Here is a 21,969-nt window from a genome sequence, read left to right as displayed (position 1 = left end):
ACGCTGCCCCCGTTCCTCCTTTTCCTGGATCGGAGTCAGGACACCTGGGTCTCATCCATGTTCTGCAGTGAATTTCCCTGGTGAGTACGGGCCAGGCCCTTCACTTCTGTTTCTCCATTTTGAAAATTAGTGGCCCGTCCACACCCAACTCTTGGTGAACGTGTTCAGATCGAGGTGCCCGCTTAAGTAACTTGCTTCTTCTCCCAGCCTTCTCACGTGGGGAACAGGTTATTAATATGAAGTGTTCAACTTCAGCATTTCTTTAGTGAAGTGTTATTAAATAACCTATTCTCTCTCCCCAACTCCCTCTCTTTCTCTTCGTTTTCTTCCTGCCCCATCCTCGTCAGGCTGAGGAGCTGGAGAAAGAGGACTTGGTCTTAAACTGGGCACAGCTGTGTATTTAAGAAACCATCAATGACACCATTCAGTTTTGACAGGATTCCTTTTCTCCTCACTAGAGGAGCCAGGAATTTCCACTTGATAGTTTGTTCCTACCTTCCTAGACAATCCTACCACATCATTGCAACTTGGTACAGAGAAAGAACCGTGAGCTAGGCATTGGCTGCTGTTCCCTGTTTGTATAATGAATAGATCAAAGAGATAACAGAGGAAAGCATTAATTTAAGCCAAAAGATAGCTGAGCAAGGTACAGACTACATAAGAAAGCATAAACTGCAAATTAATTACCCATTGTAGAAGTACCATAGTTTATCAGATTATTATAAAATTCCAGAAGAGAACTTGGAAATCAACTAGTCCTATCATATCTTTTTATAGATAAGGAAATTTAAGACTGAAAATAAGTTAACTCACCCAAGGTCACAGCAGTATTATTTGGTCTTATTTTGGGGAGCTGTGAAATAAAATGACAAAGAAAAAAAAGGACTAATCTTCTAAAATAGAGTTCAGCAAACTTTTTCTCAAAGGGCCAGATAGTAAATATTTTAGGTTTGTGGGACATACAGTCTCTGCCATTGTAGCAAAAGCAGCCATAGACAAGTAAATGAATTGGCATGGCTATGTCTCAATAAAACTTTATTCACAAAAACAGGTGATGACACTAGGATGGCGATAGCAATTTTTAAAAAAGGAAAACAACAAGTGGTGACAAGGATGTGGAGAAATTGGAACCCTCATACATTGCTGGCAGAAATTAAAATGGTGTATATAAATAAAATAGTGCAAATAAAATAAAATAGTAAAATGGTGTAGCCACTGTGGAAAACAGATTGATAGTTCTTCTAAAATTTAAACATAGAATTACCATGTGACCCAGCAATTCTACTCCTAGATATATACTCAAAATAATTGAAAACAGGGACCCAAACAAGTACATATACACAGGTTCATAGCAGCACTATTCACAATAGCTACAAGGTGGAAATAGCCCAAATGTCCATCAATGGGTAAACAAATCATTGTATACACATACAAGAGAATAATTCAGCCATAAAAAGGAATGAAGTACTGACACATGTCACAGTGTGGATGAACCTCCAAACCATTATGCTAAATGAAAGAAGCCAGACACAAAGGCTACATATTGTGTGATTTCATTTATAGGAAACCTCCAGAATAAATAAATCTGGAGATTTCACATAAATGATAAATAAATAAGTAGAGACAGAATACAGATTGGTGGTGGCCAAGCGCTGGGGGAGGAGGGAATGGGGAGACATTGCTTAATGGGTACGGGACTTTTTTTAAAAAATTAATTTATTTTTTGACTGCGTTGGGTCTTCGTTGCTGTGTGCTGGCTTTCTCTAGTTGCAGCGAGCAGGGGCTACTCTTTGTTGCGGTGCGCGGGCTTCTCATTGCCGTGGCTTCTCTTGTTGCGGAGGGCTCTAGGCACGAGGGCTTCAGAAGTTGTGGTTCGTGGGCTCTAGAGCGCAGGCTCAGTAGTTGTGGTGCACGGGCTTACTTGCTCCGCGGCACGTGGGATCTTCCCGGACCAGGGCTCGAACCCATGTCCCCTGCATTGGCAGGCAGATTCTTAACCACTGCGCCACACAGGGAAGCCCCTGGGTACAGGATTTTGCTTTGGAAGGATGCAAATGTTTTGGAACTAGGTAGAGGTGGTGGTTGTACAACACTGTGAATGTACTAAATACGTCTGCATTGTTTCCTTTAAAACAGTTAATTTTCTGTTATTTGAATTTCACCTCAATTATTAAAAAAGAAAAAAAAAAACTAAACAGGCAACAAGGCGCATGTGGCCCATGGACAGTAATGTGCCAATTCCTGTTATAACAGAGAGGCTAGGATGGTTCAGTGACAGTGAGTTTTTATTGTCAAGAGTGTTTGTTGTTGTTGTAATCATTTATCCCATCAAGGAACAGAAATAAAGCAATTTTCCAGGTGTAATATTTTCATGGCTAAGAATATTGAAAGTGAAGATGTCTCCAAACCTAACCAGGTGGGTTTTGGACAAATTTCAGACAAAATTTAAATCCATTGACTCTTTTGGTAAAGACCAAATTCATGTTGAAGGGCTTTTACTATTTTTAGAACCTATTGGACATCTCCCATCCCAATTTTGGGAACTAAAATAAATGTTTGGGGCTTTTTGTCAACTTCCTGTTTCTAGGGAAGAAGAACCTAGAAACGTCTAATGTAAAATGTGCCAGAAGCTTTTGGAACATCAAAGAATTCCCAGGAAACAAGGGAATTTGTTCATTGTAAAAGCATCTGAAAGAAGACACTAGATAATTTTATTTAATAAATACACACGATGACTCTTTCTCAAAGATAATTTAAGGGATTTAATCAATTTGGGGTTCAATGACCCCAAAACCATGTCTAATTCAAACATGAAAACAAACTGAGAAGTCTGTGAGCTTTGGAAAGATGAGAACTTCTCACGTGAAACTGGACAGCTTGGCCTGATAGGGCTCCCTCGTATTTTGAATTCATTTGAACAGTTAGGAAACGTGAGACAAAGAGGCTATTTTCAACGGAGAAGAAGGTAGAAAAGAAATGATGTCTGTGATTTGACTTTTGTGTGCCAGGCCAGCTTTCCCAGGTGATGGGGGTACCATAGCGCAATTCACTGGAGGACAAGCCCCCTCAGGTGGCTTTTGTTCAAAGAATGGCCGTGTTTCAGGTTACGTACGACAGGATCCATTTAGGCTTTAAAAGAGTCACTAACAAGAAGGGCTGCCTGACATTAGAATGGCTCATTCCTGAATGAGGACTGTCTTTCATGGTATCCTGCTTCCTAACTCAGATGCCTAGAGTTCTGGTGTATCCCCCTTTCTCCTTGTAGAAACATCACACAGACCTTATTTACATTTTAGTGCGAATGAGTGTAAGGCAGTGAGTATTTATACTTAGCCAAATTTCACTGTGAAATAACAAGTGCTGTTTCCTGAGTTCTGGTTCTGGGGAGCAGATTGAAACACTATATCTGGGCAGAGGCCTCCTTGGGGACCCTGGACATTCACTTTATAGGGGCTACCAATTCTGCCCAAGACTAAGGCTGGCGCAGGAAGGGTCAACATGGGTTTTTGGACTGTGGATGGGCAACTCTTGGAGTGAAGGGCAGATGCCAGAACACTTAAGGACATTTCTTGATCCTGGAAGATTCATTTAGCTCCAGATTCATTTAGCTTTAGGTGGAAAAGCTGTTCACAGCCAAGGTCGGAGGAGGGTTATTGGTGATTCTTCTTGTTTTTCTTTGTGCTTTGCTGTATTTTCTGCAATGAGCTGTATTACTTTAATAATCATTAAAAAAAATCTAAAAAAATATAAAATTAAAAAAACATTTTCTGCCTATAAGTTATTTTCAGTGATCCACGACTCATCCAAACTTTCATTCAATTTGTCATTGCCAACCTTCTGAAACTGCTTCTTAAAATAATTGCAACAGGAAAATTCCCAGAATTACTCTGGGTGTAGCTTTTGGTCAGACTGATCGACGTTTTCTGTCCACACAGCCAGGGAGAGCTGGTAGGATTAGATGTTCCAATCACACTGGGGTGTGGACAGATCACCAGGCTTGGTTTGATTGAAAGAGACAGTTGGAATAGTTGTTGGAAGGATTCTGTCCCTGTGTGCGGAGACAGTCTTAGAAATAGATGCCCTTTTGTACCCCTCCCCGCATCCTTAAACTAAAATACCACGAATACTATGCTCATTGTTTATAATCTTATCTGACTGAGGAGAAAGGGGAGGGATGAATGAATGAGGACCCCAGGATACTGCATCATCATGAATTTCAAGGAGACAAGGATTGGAAGGAAAAGGAGTATTTTTAAAATGTATATACTAAATATGTATAAATGAAATATAAATATATATACATTTAATAGTTGAAAAATATATCCATGTCGATGCAGCATCCTGGGGTCTCCATTCATTCATCCAGATGTATATATTTGGAGGCAGTCACTGTCTTTCAGGTCATAGGTATGTACCGTGTACAAGTTTTATCTTCAATCCCCACATTTTATACTTTTGTTACTATAAGCATATACCTCTTAGATCAATATCGGTGTCTGGAAGAAGGTAGGAATATTTTATTAGCAAAGAAAGTTGCTGGGCCTGGCTTTACATTTGAGAACTACAATAAAGTGTTTAATTACCAAAGCAGACCCACTTCGCCAGCCACTTTCATCTTAGTGCAATAACAGCACGCCAGCCCCTCCTGCCCCTGCTGGTTTAGATTATGTGAGGGCAGTGGATGGGTGTTCCGCATGCCACAGGCAATCAGCTCAGGAGTCATCAGCTCAGGCTGAAATTCGGCTGAAAGCTGTATAATGTCAGAATGATTATAATTCTCTCCTTTTAGATATTTACACTTTGTAGTAAGATTATAATATCAACGGTTCAAGTTTCAAATCTTCCCACAAGATGCCGTTCTTTTTTTGGGGGTGCGGGGAGAGGGGATTCCTCTCCTTTCCTGGGCAGTTAGAATCTTTGCCAATGCATTCTCCACCCCACACCCACTTTTGTCCCTCGCAAGCTGTTTGAGACATGTCACCTGTCTCTGGTGGAATGCATTATGTTTCCATTTCTGAAAATAAAACATGAAAGTAACACATGTATGATGGAAACAGTTTGAGTTTCTGCAGAGACTGTCCTGTTTGAACTCCACGTATCACGTCTCTGTTCCAACCTGGGTTTTGCTCATTTGGAGCCTCGCATCTTGCAAGGAAAGCACGACTTTGATTAGCTGCCCAGGTCAGCCAAGGGGTGGAACAGATGATCTCTTTGGTAATCAAGAAATTTAAGAGAGTCAAGCCATCTGTTTCAGCCTGGCGCCCTCAGGGTGGCTGTATGTTAGCGGAGTCATCACGATCCCAACTCTTAGCTTTGCAAGTTCAGATACGCAGTATCATCAGATCCCCAAGAGTAAATCAGGCTTTGGGAGACTGATCCCCAGTAATCAAACTCGCAAAAGGCTGATGGATAAACCTAGCTCATCATGTGCGTGTGAGGACTAAATGAGAGCGTGGACATAAAGCTTACTTACCTCTGGCCTGGCACATATAGTAAGTGTCCTGTAAATGTTGGCTTTTATTTGACCCAGTGACCTGTCAAATAGTATTTGCAGCACAGGATAAACACTGACCAGTAGTTACTCTTTGGCTTCCTCTCCCAGTTCTAGAATTCATACAGAGCACCATCCTTCTAATAGGCAGTCAGTCATGATGTGATAAAATAGGTCATTTTAAAGAAGTTCCTGTCCTCAGGATGCACCGGGCCCAAACTCTAAAGACACCTCCTTCTCTTGATCTGCTGGAGAGGTGCTCTTGTCTCCTGACTGTAGTTGGCAGAGCTGCTGGCCTGCGTTTACAGCTCTGAAGTGCACTGCTTCTGCGAGCAGGTGGCTGATCTTTCCCATTCTTTTTTTTTTTTTTTTTTTAATTTTTGTGAAAATGATAAAAGAATAAAGTTTTATTGGTTTAAGCTAAAGTGGACATAATTATTTTCTACATTAGTATTTGCATAATGTCAATGAAACTGCTTCATCCAACACCCAATTTTACATTTTTAAAATCATTGTACATTAGGGATTACCCATTCCAGAAAAATTTGAAAACTGAGTTCATGGAAATGAAGACCATATTCTGTGTTCTTTTTAACTTTAAGGTATTCCTGAGTATTAAGATAATGATTAGAACATTCGAGATTTTCACATATTATATGATATTCATTATAAACAACCACATATTCTTTTTATTGGAGTATAGTTGATTTACAATGTCGTGTTAGTTTCCGGTGTACAGCATAGTGATTCAATTATACATATATGTACACATATTCTTTTTTCGTATCTTACCCATTCTTTGTTGAGTTTCATTAGCTTCCATTGTAATTGACAGTGCCTGTAGGTATCCCCGGTGCTACCTCTCCCGGCTGCTGTAACACAATGCTCATCAACGATCCACTCACCATTTGCACTCAGGGAGTAGTGGAGGTGCTGGTTTGTCATGGGGGTCCACAGAATTTGGGTGGAATTCACTGTAGCTAACACTTAACGTAGGTTATGCCCATGGTCTGAAGAAAGGCTCCACCTCCAATTTCTGTTGTGCATTGAATTGCAGCACTCCCTCCCATCCCTGCCTTTTGAGATAACCAGTCAAGCCCTTGGGAAACAGAGAACAGAGCCCTAGTAGACGGAGATAGGAAACTGGTTATGGTTCACTAGGAGGATGGAGTGAGAGGATGGTCTGGAGCACAAAACTCAGCCCAGGAAGAGAGGACCTGACCACAGGGTGGGGCTGGGGTGGGGGCCAGGGTTCCAGGTAGCCAGGGGCCAGCAGGAAAGCACATCATACTCCCCAGAGGTCTGAGGGGACACTCACTACCTGTTGCAAAGAGGTAGAAGCGGAGTGAGAGCAGATGTCAGCACTGTCCTCCTTTACTGTAACCCCCAGGGTGGCTTCTGTTGATGACAGCGCTGAATGGTGCCACCTGCCTTGGCACGAGAGAGAGATGCAAAGCATTTGGAAGGGCATGGCAGCTGAGATGAGAAGTTAGTATAGCCTCTACTTCGTCTATTCTTGACTTCCTCCTGGGGGAATCAGAGCTGTGTCTGCAGATGGTTACTCTTCATGGAGTGGTAGAAATTTATCTTCCTTTCCTGAGCCACGTGGCGATCTGTTATCTACCTGTCTGTAGCAGTGAGATAGGTCGGCGATAACTGTTCAACATCAGCTGAAGAGGCATGCAGGAAAGAACACTTTCATTTAGATTCTGACTTAAAAAGAAAAACACAGATCTCAGGTTTGAGCCAGGGAGTTAATGTCTTACTAACAGGAAGGTCTTCTCCCAGCCTCAGCATAATCAGTGTTTCTTTGGAGAAGGGGTGGGCAGGGGTGTAAGAAATCACCGAAAGTGCTCTATTTCTCCTTGTCATTAAATCCTCTGAGGCCAGCGTCCGGCGTTTGCCCTGGGAGCCGGGTCAAATCACCAGCGGGATGTGCGTGCCTCCTACAGACGTAAAGGGCCTCTCTGTATATTCCCCCCAGGGTCCCGGCTGTGAGGTCTAAGCCACAGCCAGTGCGCTCTCCCAATTCCTCCTGCGCTGGCCCGCGGTGTGAGAGTGGGTTTCTCCGTGTGGATGTGCGTGTGATTCCCTGCGCTGGATGAGGGTGGCCTCGTCCAGGCAGGGCTCCGAGTGCCTCAGACCCTTGTGATGCTCATGTGCCACACTCACATTTCCTTTGAGCACTCTCAGGCAATGTAAAAAGAGGGAGGAAGTCATCAAAGCATAGCCCTGGACATCTTCACCCACAGGCAAAAGTCCCCTGATTTATTAAGAGAGATTCCAGTTACTACGCTATCAGCTCAACCTCTGCTGTACTCAGCCCTGCCAAAGGGGGCGCTAGAGGGCGGCGCTGCCCATTTCCTGTACTGCTTATCACCCCAGCAGTCTCCACCTTGGCAGCTACAGTTGATTCTAGAAGCCCGAAGTTCCAGTTTCCAGGTTTCCCACCCCGACACTCGCTTCAGAGACACCAACACCAGCCCGGCCCCTCCTCTGGCTCCAGGTTCTACTCACGCCCACCCCAGGGTGGAAGCTGCTTCCTGCAGTGAGTGTATCTGTGCGACCTCGTGTTCTTGCCTGACCTTTTTGTACTTCAAAACCTGCTTAACCAATTCCCATTTTACATGATGGTCAAAACAACTAGTATGATTTTTGACCGACAGAAGCGGCTCTTTCAATAATTTAATCCACTAACATTCATGGAGGGCAGTTCTGGGTGAGGCTTCTTGCTGATGCTGTGGTTAAAAGATAAACAAAATGCATCTCTGTCTTTGAGGAAATCATTGCTGAATAATGATAACAATGGTCTGTATAGATCTCTAGTTTTGACGAGCAACAACAAAAAACAAAGGATTAGAATTAACACATCATTTAAAGAAAGAAAAAATGATCTAATTGAAAAATGGGCCAAGGGTATAAACTGGTAATTCACAGAAGAAATAATAAAAATGGTCAACATTTATATAAACTGGTGCTCAACCTTTTTTTTTTTTTTTACAGTTGGGCATCTTTTTAGTTTTTCTCCTTCAACTGTACATTAGATAGTGAATATATTTTTTAAAACATCTTTATTGGAGTATAATTGCTTTACAATGTTGTGTCAACCTCACTTTAATGGAGGAAATTCAAATTCGTTCAGTATACTCATACACAGCTGGAGGGAATATGGGTGTGAGTACAGTCACTTGAGGTCACTTTTTATAACCCATCACCCCAAAGTTCTACTGTTAATAGCTACCCCAGAGAGAAACCTAAACCATGTGCTGAAGGAAGCAAGTACAAGGATCTTCCTCGTTGTAATGTTATTTATAACAGTGAAAAATTCAAAACAACAGAAATATTCATAAAAGAAGGAATGGCTAAATAAAAATTTGTGCACCCCTTTTATGGAAGACCATGCTGCAATTTTCTAAAATGAGGTGGACCTAATCGTACTGACATAAAAAATTGTCTAAGCCGTATTGTTAAGTGAAACAATAAATACATCACTTATGTTAAAACACATACACACAGATATCTTTTCTATGGGCAACTCCTAGAAGAAAAGCCTGGAAGCATATATAGTATATTGCTAATAGTGACTATTTTTAGAGAGAGGACTAAGATAGGGGGCATTGGAGAGGGGAACAATCAAAGGGCACAAAAACAAGCCAAAATAAAACCTGCTAATTTGCATATCACTCTTTTACATAAAATGTCACTTACTCCTTACATTGACCTTACAGTGTAAGCATCATTTCCGCTACAAATGAGGGAACCACAGCTAAGAGATGCCAAGCAACTTTTGCAAAGTCATGCAACTAGTAGACAGAGAAGTCCCTGGGCCTGATGCCTGATTCCCAGGCTCCAAAAGGAATCAGCGGTTAGATTAATTGGAATCTGACATCTTTGTCACTTCTTTTAATTATATCTCACTGTTTAAAGTGAAAGACACTTTGAGGTACCTCAGACAGTCTCCTGTCTGTCAGAGTAAGAGGGAGGGGAAAGGAGACAATTTGCAAGTGATCAGAAGATATACTGATGTTTAAGATTCTCTTACCTTTCATTTTCCAGGTGGGGTATTAGACACCTCAGGGTCCGGCATCAAAGGACCAGAGCATCTGCACCCCAGCTCTCTCACTGCCAGGGTCTCCCACCAGATTGGAAGCTGGGGTGAGGTACAAAACTCTGCTACTAAGTCTCAGGAGGGGCAGGGAAGAGGGGAGGCAGTGGGAACAACGACTGAGCTTTGACTAGATGCCAGTCCCATTCCCCCAGTGGCCAGAGCCCCTGGTGGGTGTTTAGGGAGGGCCCCTCGGGACCTGGGCCTCACCTTCTGCAAGAACTCTGATTGAGTCTTATGACAGCTTCAGATGAGGTTAGGCATACAGTTGTACTTAGCAAGTGCGTGTGCTGAAACCATTGATTTGTTAAATGTAAACAAAATATATCACATTTTTGGTAACTTTGGGAATTTTCTTCCTCCTACTATCCCTCTACTTCCCCTTCCTCCCTCTGTTTCCATTCTCTCTCTCTCTTCTCTCCCTCACTTTCTCCCTCTCTCTCCCTACACTTTCCCTCCCTCCTTCATTCAAGGAGAGGGCCTAGTAGCTGGCCTTTCCTCTAATTTCATACCAAGTTTGAGAGAGGTTTCTTAGTGTAGCCTCTACTGGCAGTACAGTTGCTATTTCAAACACCAAAAAAAGTTATAAGTGTATGATGGATAATATTTTGAGATAATAATTGAGGTTTCTCTTTCTCCATGCTTTCTTTTACCCATTGACCTTTTCCTACCACTGGGGATACAGGGGTAGGATCCTAAATGCACTACCCTCAGGAGAGAGCTGACAAAGAGACAGTCTTAGCTCAGAATTCTAAAGTAGGTAAAATAAAATAGATGCACAGCACGGGGAAAAGTCTTGAAAGCCAAGGCTTCTGTTGTTAAGAGCTGGGTTTTTAAGACAGAGAAGGATTTTAAATTCTGAAAGTTTGGCTTTGACCATCAATAGCCAGTGACCTCAACATCCAGGGGTGTGCCTGAGCGGGCCTGCACCTGTTCCTGAGAGCCGACTGTGGACGTGTCTTCTCAACTCCACGTTCAGTAGCTTGAAATCAACCGTGGTAGCAGTGTGTTCACCATAGAAGTTGGCAAACACTACAAACCAGGGCTTTTTTCCTAGAGAGTCTGTTGTTGAGATTTTGGAAGGAGGGGGACTAGGAGAAAAGAGTACAGGTGAACTGCCGGGTAGACCCTTCCTGGGCTGAAGTCGGGGTGCAGAAAAATTTCCAGGTAGGGCTGGGGCTAGGAGGCCAAGGTATTGCATCTCACTTCCCACCTGCAACTCTGTGAGAAGGTAGCAGCTACACAGAGTGCTGTCTGTGAAAATGGGCAGAAATGACAGCAGAGCGGGTCTAGGTGTAAAGACGACCTGAGAGAGCTGGTCTCCCTGTCCCCCACCCCCTGTGCCTCCCTCAACTCTGTTGAGGCCTAGGAGTCCAGAGAGACTTCCTGTTGGACACCAGGATGGGGCAGAGATCAGCTCAGAGTCTCAGAGTGCATGAGCCAGTGGGGTCACGGCCCTTCTCTTGGGCTTACTAACTTTTTCCACCAGTTCCTTCTGTGCTATGCTTTTCTCACTGATGAAAACCCATTAAATGTGCCGCCACCCCAAGGATCTCACTTAAGATACATCCTGTAGAGTTTCCCCCTCTCTGAGTGTTGAGTTCATTAAAATGCTGGATTGAGTATCAGAAAATTAGGAAGAAGATGCCCCAGAAGTCTGTCTGCTGTAGGTTTCCTCATAGTTCTGACAGACATGGATTCCTGTGGCCTCCTTTTATTTATTTATTTTTTAAAAATTAAAAAAAAATTTTTTTAATAAATTTATTTATTTATTTATTTATTTATTTATTTTTGGCTGTGTTGGGTCTTCGTTTCTGTGCGAGGGCTTTCTCCAGTTGCGGCCAGCGGGGGCCACTCTTCATCGCGGTGCGCGGGACTTTCACTGTCGTGGCCTCTCGTGTTGCGGAGCACAGGCTCCAGACGCGCAGGCTCAGTAGTTGTGGCTCAAGAGCGCAGCTGCTCCGCGGCATGCGGGATCTTCCCAGACCAGGGCTCGAACCCGTGTCCCCTGCATTGGCAGGCAGATTCTCAACCACTGCGCCAGCAGGGAAGCCCTGGCCTCCTTTTAAACATAAGCCACCACTATGTTATAAAAAAGAGGGGGAAGATTGGCAAAAACCATGGAAAATGGCAGCTGAAAAGTTTTGTGCTGATGGATGGAAAAAGGGAAAGGGGAACACGTGGAAGACAATGAGAGTAAAAGAAACAGGGAAATAGAAACAAACAAATGACAACAATACCAAAGAGAGCCACAGAGGAAACATGGAGAAGAAAATGGATTCTGTGAGAAATACTGTATAGAGAATGCTGCACCAGAAAGTAGCAAGATCCATGGACGCACAAAGAAAATAAAGAAGAAAAACCGAGAGAGACGTCGTGAGTTCCAGTGCGACCAGGACCCCTAAGTTCCTTGCTTCCTGGGATTGCGATAGAGGTGGGGAGCTCTTCCATGGCTCCTTAATTCCCGTCGAGAAACAAGGTGTTTCATGGTTTGCCAAACCTGGCAGGTATTGGCCTGTGAGAGCCGATTGCTAAATTTTCAGGAATTTTGTTAAACATGGTTATTTAAAAAATTAAATTATATAAACCTACAACTAACTAAATTACATTTAAAACATGTAATACTAAAAACTCATCACATTCTGATAATTTTAGTATATTTTACTGTCTGTGTATCTATCAATCTATGTCTATTATGTGGAAATACTATACAGTGGTTGTCACTGCATACACCTCCCCAACTCCACCTTTAAGTGACTTCACGTTGGTAGATTGAAATCAGCCACAGTGGGAGTATTTACACCATGCAAATCAGCAAATGCTACAAATCGAGGCTTAAAAATACTGTCTTATTGATTGGCTAGGTGTAGCAACCATGTAACAACGTGGTGGAGACAATAATAATGTAGATTAAGCTTAAAAGTGCGTTGTGCCTGTGGCTGTTACATTGTGAATAACAAGAAAATGAGGACATGTTCTTCCAGTATTCAAAAACCTTCATCTGATTCATCAAAAAAATTGGTCACATCATTAATGAATGAGTATTTTCGTCATTTCACTTTTGTCTTATTACATGAAAATATCAACCAACATTCATGGCACAACTGTACTTGTTCATCAGTCGCAACCATTGTTGGCTGCAGACACAAGAGTTTGGCAAGTCAATGAAATTATTCTGTGAAAATCAATTGCTATGTGGAATTTAAAATAAAGAGTGTTGTATGTTTTATTAGTAGTAGTAGAAGTAATAGTAAATTGGGTGACTCACATCCTTTATATCAGTAAAATTTATAATAAACTTAAATACCAATATTTGCGCACAAGTGTTTTTTGTTCTTGTTGGAGAGCCAGTTGTTAAACATTTACCAGCACATCACTGGCTAGTTTAGTCACTAACCATTGCCTCACTTAGCAATGATGACACCCAGAGGCCTTCCTTTAGAGAAGGACCTGGAGGCAGTGAAAAACACGGATATATTCTCCTGCCTTTTTAAAAAATTGTGGCCAAATATACATAACATAAAATTTACCATTTTTTCTTTTTCTATGATATATTTCTCTTGTGGGAATTGGAATATGTAGGTATTTATAATGAGGAATACTATTTTTTCTATTTTTATTTTTTAGTTTTAATTTTTAAATTTTTATTTTTTAAGTTAAATTTTCTTTTTTAAAAAAAGTGAAGTACAATTGACATACCATGTTATGTTGGTTTCAGGTGTACAGCATAATGATTCAACATTTGTATACATTGTAAAATGATCACCACAATAAGGCTAGTTACCATCTGTCACCACACAAAGTTACAATTTTTTCTTCTTTTTCTTTTCGTTAATATTTATTTATTTATTTAGCTGCACCTAGTCTTAGTTGTGGCACGCAGGATCTTCCTTGAGGCATGCAGGATCTTTAGTTGTGGCATGTGGGATCTAGTTCCTGGACCAAGGATCGAACCTGGGCACCCTGCATTGGGAGCACGGAGTCCTAACACTGGACCACCAGGGAAGTCCCTTTAAGCATCTTTAAGTGTGTGGTTCAGTGGCATTAAGTACATTCACATTATTGCACAACCTATCACCATCCATCTCCAGAACATTTCATCATGCCAAACTGAAATTCTCTACCCGTTAAGCAATTGTGTATTCTCCACTTTCCCAGCCCCTGATAACCTCTATTCTACTTTTTGTTTCTGCAAATTTAACTACTCTCTGTAACTTATATGAGTGGAATCATTATAATATTTGTTCTTTTGTGTCTGGCTTATTTCGTTTAGCATGATGTCTTCAAGATTCATCCATGTTGTAGCATGTATCAGAATTGCCTTCCTTTTTATGGCTGAATAATAATCTATTGTATGTATATACCGCATTTTTTAAATTGAAGTATAGTTGATTTATAATATTGTGTTAGTTTCAGGTGCACAGCAAGGTGATTCAGTTATACACACACACACACACACACACACACACACACACACACACATATATACACACATATTTTTCAGATTATTTTCCATTACAGGTTATTACAAGATATTGAATATAGTTCCCTGTGCTATACAGTAAATCCCTGTTGCTCATATATTTTATGTATAGTAGTTTGTGTCTGTTAATCCCATATTCCTAATTTCACCCCCCGTCCCCCCACTTTCCCCTTTGGTAACCATAAATTTCTTTTCTACATCTGTTTCTATTTTGCATATAGATTCATTTGTATTATTTTTAGATTCTGCATATAAGTGATATCATATAATATTTGTTTTTCTCAGTCTGACTTACTTCACTTAAGGATAATATTCTCTAGGTCCATCTATATTGCTGCAAATGGCAATATTTCATTCTTTTTTATGGCTGAGTAATATTCCATTTTCTATATACACCACATCTTTTTTTTTTTAACATCTTTATTGGAGTATAATTGCTTTACAGTGTTGTGTTAGTTTCTGCTGTATAACAAAGTGAATCAGCTATATGCATACGTATATCCCCATATCCCGTCCCTCTTATGTCTCTCTCCCACCCTCCCTATCCCACGTCTCTAGGTGGTCACAAAGCACCAAGCTGATCTCCCTGTGCGATGCAGCTGCTTCCCATTAGCTATCTGTTTTACATTTGGTAGTGTATATATGTCAATGCTACTCTTACTTTGTCCCAACTTACCCTTCCCCCTCCCTGTGTCCTCAAGTCCATTCTCTACATCTGTGTCTTTATTCCTTTCCTGCCCCTAGGTTCATTAGAACCTTTTTTTTTTTTTAGATTCCGTATATATGTGTTAGCATACAGTATTTGTTTTTCTCTTTCTGACTTACTTCACTCTGTATGACAGATCTCTAGGTCCATCCACCACGCTACAGATAACTCAATTTCATTTCTTTTTATGGCGGAATAATATTCCATTGTATATATGTGCCACATCTTCTTTATCCATTCATCTGTCAGTGGACACTTAGGTTGCTTCCATATCCTGGCTATTATAAGTAGTGCTGCAATGAACATTGTGGTACATGTCTCTTTTTGAATTATGGTTTTCTCAGGGTATATGCTCAGTAGTGGGATTGTTGGGCCGTGTGGTAGTTCTATTTTTAGTTTTTTAAGGAACCTCCATACTGTTCTCCATAGTGTCTGTATCAACTTACATTCCCACCAACAGTGCAAAAGGGTTCCCTTTGCTCCACACCCTCTTCAGCATTTATTGTTTGTAGACTTTTTGATGATGGCCATTCTGACCAGTGGGAGGTGATACCTCATTGTAGTTTTGATTTGCATTTCTCTAATGATTAGTGATGTTGAGCATCCTTTCATGTGTTTGTTGGCAATCTGTATATTTTCTTTGGAGAAATGTCTATTTAGGTCTTCCACCCATTTTTGGATTGGGTTGTTTGTTTTTTTGATATTGAGTTGCATGAGCTGCTTGTATATTTTGGAGATTAATCCTTTGTCAGTTGCTTCGTTTGCAAATATTTTCTCTGATTCTGAGGGTTGTCTTTTCATCTTGTTTATGATTTCCTTTGCTGTGCAAAAGCTTTTTTTAAGTTTCATTAGGTCCCATTTGTTTATTTTTGTTTTTATTTCCCTTTCTCTAGGAGGTGGATCAAAAAGGATCTTGCTTGACTTATGTCATAGAGTGTTCTGCCTATGTTTTCCTCTAAGAGTTTTATAGTGTCTGGCCTCACATTTAGATCTTTAATCCATTTTGAATTTATTTTTGTGTGTGGTAGCTTTGTAGTATAGTCTGAAGTCAGGGAGCCTGATTCCTCCAGCTCCGTTTTTCTTTCTCAAGATTGTTTTGCCTATTCAGGGTCTTTTGTGTTTCCATACAAATTGTGCAATTTTTTGTTCTAGTTCTGTGAAAAATGCCATTGGTAGTTTGATAGGGATTGCATTGAATCTGTAGATTGCTTTGGGTAGTATAGTCATTTTCACAATATTGATTCTTCCAATCCAAGGACATAGTATGTCTCTCCATCTGTTTGTATCATCTTCAATTTCTTTCATCAGTGTCTTATAGTTTTCTGCATACAGGTCTTTTGTCTCCTTAGGTAGGTTTATTCCTAGGTATTTTATTCTTTTTGTTGCAGTGGTAAATGGGAGTGTTTCCTTAATTTCTCTTTCAGATTTTTCATCATTAGTGTATAGGAATGCAAGAGATTTCTGTGCATTAATTTTGTATCCTGCTACTGTACCAAATTCATTGATTAGCTCTAGTAGTTTTCTGGTAGCATCTTTAGGATTCTCTAAAGAATCATGTATCATGTTATCTGCAAATAGTGACAGTTTTACTTCTTTTCTGATTTGGATTCCTTTTATTTCTTTTTCTTCTCTGATTGCTGTGGCTAAAACTTCCAGAACTATGTTGAATAATAGTGGTGAGAGTGGGCAACCTTGTCCTGTTCCTGATCTTAGTGGAAATGGTTTCAGTTTTTCACCATTGAAAACGATGTTGGCTGTGGGTTTGTCATATATGGCCTTTATCATGTTGAGATAGGTTCCCTCTATGCCTGCTTTCTGGAGAGTGTTTATCATAAATGGGTGTTGAATTTTGTCAAAAGCTTTTTCTGCATCTATTGAGATGATCAAATGGTTTTTATCCTTCAGTTTGTTAATATGGTGTATCACATTGATTGATTTGCATATATTGAAGAATCCTTGCATTCCTGGGATAAAACCCACTTGATCATGGTGTATGATCCTTTTAATGTACTGTTGGATTCTGTTTGCTAGTATTTTGTTGAGGATTTTTACATCTATGTTCATCAGAGATATTGGCCTGTAGTTTTCTTTCTTTGTGACATCTTTGTCTGGTTTTGGTATCAGGGTGATGGTGTCTCGTAGAATGAGTTTGGGAGTGTTCCTCCCTCTGCTATATTTTGGAAGAGTTTGAGAAGGATAGGTGTTAGCTCTTCTCTAAATGTTTGATGGAATTCGCCTGTGAAGCCATCTGGTCCTGGGCTTTTGTTTGTTGGAAGATTTTTAATCACAGTTTCAATTTCAGTGCTTGTGATTGGTCTGTTTATATTTTCTATTTCTTTCTGGTGCAGTCTCAGAAGGTTGTGCTTTTCTAAGAATGTGTCCATTTCTTCCAGGTTGTCCATTTTATTGGCATATAGTTGCTTGTAGTAATCTCTCATGATCCTTTGTATTTCTTCAGTGTCAGTTGTTACTTCTCCTTTTTCATTTCTAATTCTATTGATTTGAGTCTTCTCCCTTTTTTTCTTGATGAGTCTGGCTAATGGTTTATCAATTTTGTTTATCTTCTCAAAGAACCAGCTTTTAGTTTTATTGATCTTTGCTATTGTTTCTTTCATTTCTTTTTCATTTATTTCTGATCTGATCTTTATGATTTCTTTCCTTCTGCTAACTTTGGGGTTTTTTTGTCCCTCTTTCTCTAATTGCTTTAGGTGTAAGGATAAGTTGTTTATTTGATATGTTTCTTGTTTCTTGAGGTAGGATTGTATCGCTATAAAGTTACCTCTTAGAACTGCTTTTGCTGCATCCCATAGGTTTTGGGTTGTCATGTTTTCATTCTCATTTGGTTCTAGGTATTTTTTGATTTCCTCTTTGATTTCTTCAGTGATCTCTTGGTTATTTAGTAGCATATTATTTAGCCTCCATGTGTTTGTATTTTTTACAGATTTTTTTCCAGTAATTGATATCTAGTCTCATAGCGTTGTGGTCAGAAAAGATACTTGATACGATTTCAATTTTCTTAAATTTACCAAGGCTTAATTTGTGACCCAAGATACGGTCTGTCCTGGAGAATGTTCCATGAGCACTTGAGAAGAAAGTGTATTCTGTTGTTTTTGGATGAAATGTCCTATAAATATCAATTAAGTCCATCTTGTTTTATGTGTCATTTAAAGCTTGTGTTTCCTTATTTATTTTCATTTTGGATGATCTGTCCGTTGGTGAAAGAGGGGTGTTAAAGTCCCCTACTATTATGGTGTTACTGTTGATTTCCCCTTTTACGGCTGTTAGCATTTGCCTTATGTATTGAGGCGCTCCCATGTTGGGTGCATAAATATTTACAATTGTTATATCTTCTTCTTGGATTGATCCCTTGATCATTATGTAGTGTCCTTCTTTGTCTCTTGTAACAGTCTTTATTTTAAAGTCGATTTTGTCTGATATGAGAATTGCTACTCCAGCTTTCATTTGATTTCCACTTGCATGGAATATCTTTTTCCATCCCCTCACTTTCAGTCTGTATGTGTCCCTAGGCTTGAAGTGGGTCTCTTGTAGACAGCATATGTATGGGTCTTGTTTTTGTGTCCATTCAGCCAGTCTATGTCTTTTGGTTGGAGCAGTTAATCCATTTACATTTAAGGTAATTATCGATATGTATGTTCCTATTACCATTTTCTTAATTGTTTTGGGTTTCTTATTGTACGTCCTTTCCTTCTCTTGTGTTTCCTGCCTAGAGAATTTCTTTTAGCATTTGTTGTAAAGCTTCTTTGGTGGTGCTGTATTCTCTTAACTTTTGCTTGTCTGTAAAGGTTTTAATTTCTCAGTCGAATCTGAATGAGATCCTTGCTGGGTAGAGTAATCTTGGTTGTAGGTTTTTCCTGTTCATCACTTGAAATATGTCCTGCCACTCCCTTCTGGCTTGCAGAGTTTCTGCTGAAAAATCAGCTGTTAACCTTATGGGGATTACCTTGTATGTTATTTGTTGCTTTTCCTTGGTGCTTTTACTATTTTTTCTTTGTATTTAATTTTTGATAGTTTGATTAACATGTGTTTTGACGTGTTTCTCTTTGGGTTTATCCTGTATGGTACTCTCTGTGCTTCCTGGACTTGATTGACTATTTCCTTTCCCATGTTAGGGAAGTTTTCCACTATAATCTCTTCAAATATTTTCTCAGACCCTTTCTTTTTCTCTTCTTCTCCTGGGACCCCTATAATTCGAATGTTGGTGCGTTTAACATTGTCCCAGAGGTTTCTGAGACTGTCCTCAATTCTTTTCATTCTTTTTTCTTTATTCTGCTCCCTGGCAGTTATTTCCACAATTTTATCTTCCAGCTCACTTATCCGTTCTTCTGCCTCAGTTATTCTGTTATTGATTCCTTCTAGAGTATTTTTAATTTCAGTAATTGTGTTGTTTATCACTGTTTGCTCTTTAGTTCTTCTAGATCCTTGTTAAATGTTTCTTGTATTTTCTCCATTCTGTTTACTAGATTTTGGATCATCTTTACTATCATTACTCTGAATTCTTACTCAGATAGGTTGCCTATTTCATCTTCATTTATTTGGTTTTGTAGGTTTTTACCTTGCTCCTTTGTCTGTAACAAATTTTTTTGTCATTTCATTTTTTTTTCTTTTTGATGGGTGGTGCTGTATTCCTGTCAACCTTACTGGTTGTTTGGCCTGAGACGTCCAGCACTTGAGTTTGCAGGCAGTTGGATAGAGCTGGGTCATGGTGCTGAGATGAGGACCTCTGGGAGGCCTCACTCTGATTGATATTCCCTGGGGTCTAAGGTTCTCTCTTAGTCCAGCGGTTTGGACTTGGAGCTCCCACCACAGGAGCTCAGGCCTGACCTCCGTCCTGGGAACCAAGATCCCGCAAGCTTCGTGGTGCGGCAAAAAAAAAAAAAAAAGAAGAAGAAAGAAAGAAAAAAAGGAGCAGTACAATATCAAAGAATAAAAAACAAAATAAAATTAGAAAGATAAAAAATATATTAGGAAAAATAAAACTATAATTGAAATAACTGCAACAAGGTAAAATAAAACCACAACAGAAAAAATAAATAAAAGGGGGGGGGGAGCAAGCCAAAAGGAGAGATTACTAACAAAGTATAAAGAATAAAATAAAATTAGAAAAATAAAAGATTTTTTAGGAAAAATAAAAATATAAAAGAATCAACAACAATGAATCAACAAGGTAAAACAGAACCCCAATCTAAAAGAGGAAAAAAGAAAAGAAAAGAAAAAAGCCTAGGCTATGGGGGTGGAGTTTAGGCAAGGGGTGGAACTTAGGCAGGGGCTGGGTTTAGGGTGGGGCAGGGTGACGTTTGAGCATGGGGTGGGGCCTAGGCGGGGCGATGTTCAAGCGTGGGGTGGGGCCTCTGCTTAGGACCTGCGTGGAAGGGGAGAGGCAGCACGTGGAAAGGAGGACCTCTGGAGTGTGAGGTTCTGGAGTTTGGAGGTAGGGGGCTGAGTGAGGGTGTGTGGGTGGGGTTTAGGCCCAGCGCGTTGCAGGGCGTCTCAGAGGGGGTCTCCGAGTGTAGAGGTGTGGCCCTGGGTGGGGGTGTAGGGGTGGGGCTTGGACTCTGTGTGGCAGGAGGGAGGCTTGGAGGGCAGAGGATTAGGCCTGGGAGCCCAACAGGCTTCCTGGTGCCTAACTGGACAGGGAAAGCGCTGGTCGCCTTCCCTTCCGTTCCTCCGCACCCTCTCCCACTGTCTCCCCCAGGGTCTCCCCCTTTGCCACTGGACCCCTAACTGTGGGTGGGTCCCGCTGGGTGTAGGAACTCCTCCCCTCCCCCAGCCACCCCTCAGGGGTGCCGGTCCCAGAGGTCCAGCCTTTACTTTTGCTCCCCTTCCCTCCCTCCCACTCCCTCAGGACCCACACGGCTGGAGGGGGCCTAGGTGGGCAGAGGACCAGGCCTGGGGTCTCAGCAGGCTCCTGGGGGCCCACGGGGGCAGGGGAAACCTGACCATGCTCCCTTTTGATCCTCTGCCCTCCCGATGGTTCCCCAATTTCCCCCTTCGGGCGTGGGATCCCTTCCCCTCCCCCAGCCGCCCCTCAGGGGTGCCAGTCCCGTCCGGCCTCCACTTCTCCTCCCCTCTAACTCCCCCCCATGCCCCACGTTCTACCCGGTCACTGGGGGTTCCTCCCATCCCCTTAGGTGTCCGTGGTCCCCCACCGGTGCCTGGTAGGTGCCCTAGTTGTGTGGAGATGCGAATTCTGTGTCCTCCTAGTACGCCATCTTGACTCCGCCCTACACCACATCTTCTTAACCCAATCTTCTCCTGATGGGCCCTGGGTTGTTTCCATGTCTTGGCTATTGTAAATAGTGCTGCTGTGAACATTGGGGTGCATGTATCTTTTCAAATTAAAGTTTTCATCTTTTCTGGACATATACCCAGGAGTGGGATTGCTGGATCATGTGGTAACTCTATTTTTAGTTTTTTTAAGGAACCTCCATGCTGTTTTCCATAGTGGCTGCCCCAAATTACATTCCCACCTACAGTTATACCCCACATTTTGTTTATCTGTTCATCCATCTGGGGACGATTGGGTTGTTTCCACCTTTTGGCTGCTGTGAATATGCTGCTATAAACATGGGTGTACAAGTAACTGTTCTTTCCTTCCTTTTTATGGATGTCTTGAATTCTGGAGCCCCTAAAGGACAGATGAGAGCTGGATGGGTCAACATGGGGGCCCTAGACCCATCTTATCTCTTGTCCTCCCTAAATGCTTGCTGGCTGTTTCTGCTCCCTCTTCTCAAATGAGAGGCTGTGTGCTTTGGGAACAGTACCCAGAGAAGTACCCAAAGCTTGGCTGTTGATGCGTGACAGCCCCTAATGCCTTCGCCAATGGCTGGGTTAGTTTCACTGTGAACTGTCCCCACAACGGGAACCACCATGCCCCCACTCCATGGCCACCCTGAAACTGTTGGCGGAAACCACGGAGGGGTGGGGGTGTGGTGAGCAAAAGGTCTTTGATATTGTGAGAGGCAAGTGGCCTCAAGGGATGAGAGGAGCAGCCAAGGGCTTGGCCCCTCTTCAGCGTCAGGAAATGCCAATGACACTGAGTGACCAGTGCCATGTGGATCTAAATAAACTTTTTTTTTTAAATGCTGGAAATAATCCATCCCGATTTGTGCCTGGTTGGTGACAATGCCATTGGCCTTTTCTCAGATGGAACAAATGATTTGCTA

The 21,969-nt window shown here is 41.4% G+C and overlaps 1 long non-coding RNA gene across 4 annotated transcripts in view; it reads left to right on the top strand.

Annotated features, from left to right (window-relative positions):
- LOC132347428 (uncharacterized) overlaps nt 1-21,969 on the top strand; it is a 91,119-nt gene that overhangs the window by 55,561 nt on the left and 13,589 nt on the right. For all 4 annotated transcript variants that reach the window (XR_009497184.1, XR_009497181.1, XR_009497183.1 and 1 more), the window contains exon 3: nt 1-80. This is a non-coding gene — a long non-coding RNA (uncharacterized LOC132347428). The remainder of the gene's footprint in view (nt 81-21,969) is intronic.

The sequence above is a fragment of the Balaenoptera ricei genome, chromosome 14 (genome assembly GCF_028023285.1).
Source record: "Balaenoptera ricei isolate mBalRic1 chromosome 14, mBalRic1.hap2, whole genome shotgun sequence".
NCBI lineage: Eukaryota > Metazoa > Chordata > Mammalia > Artiodactyla > Balaenopteridae > Balaenoptera > Balaenoptera ricei.
Note: the sequence above shows the minus strand (reverse complement) of the source record. Positions and strands in the feature narration are given on the sequence as shown.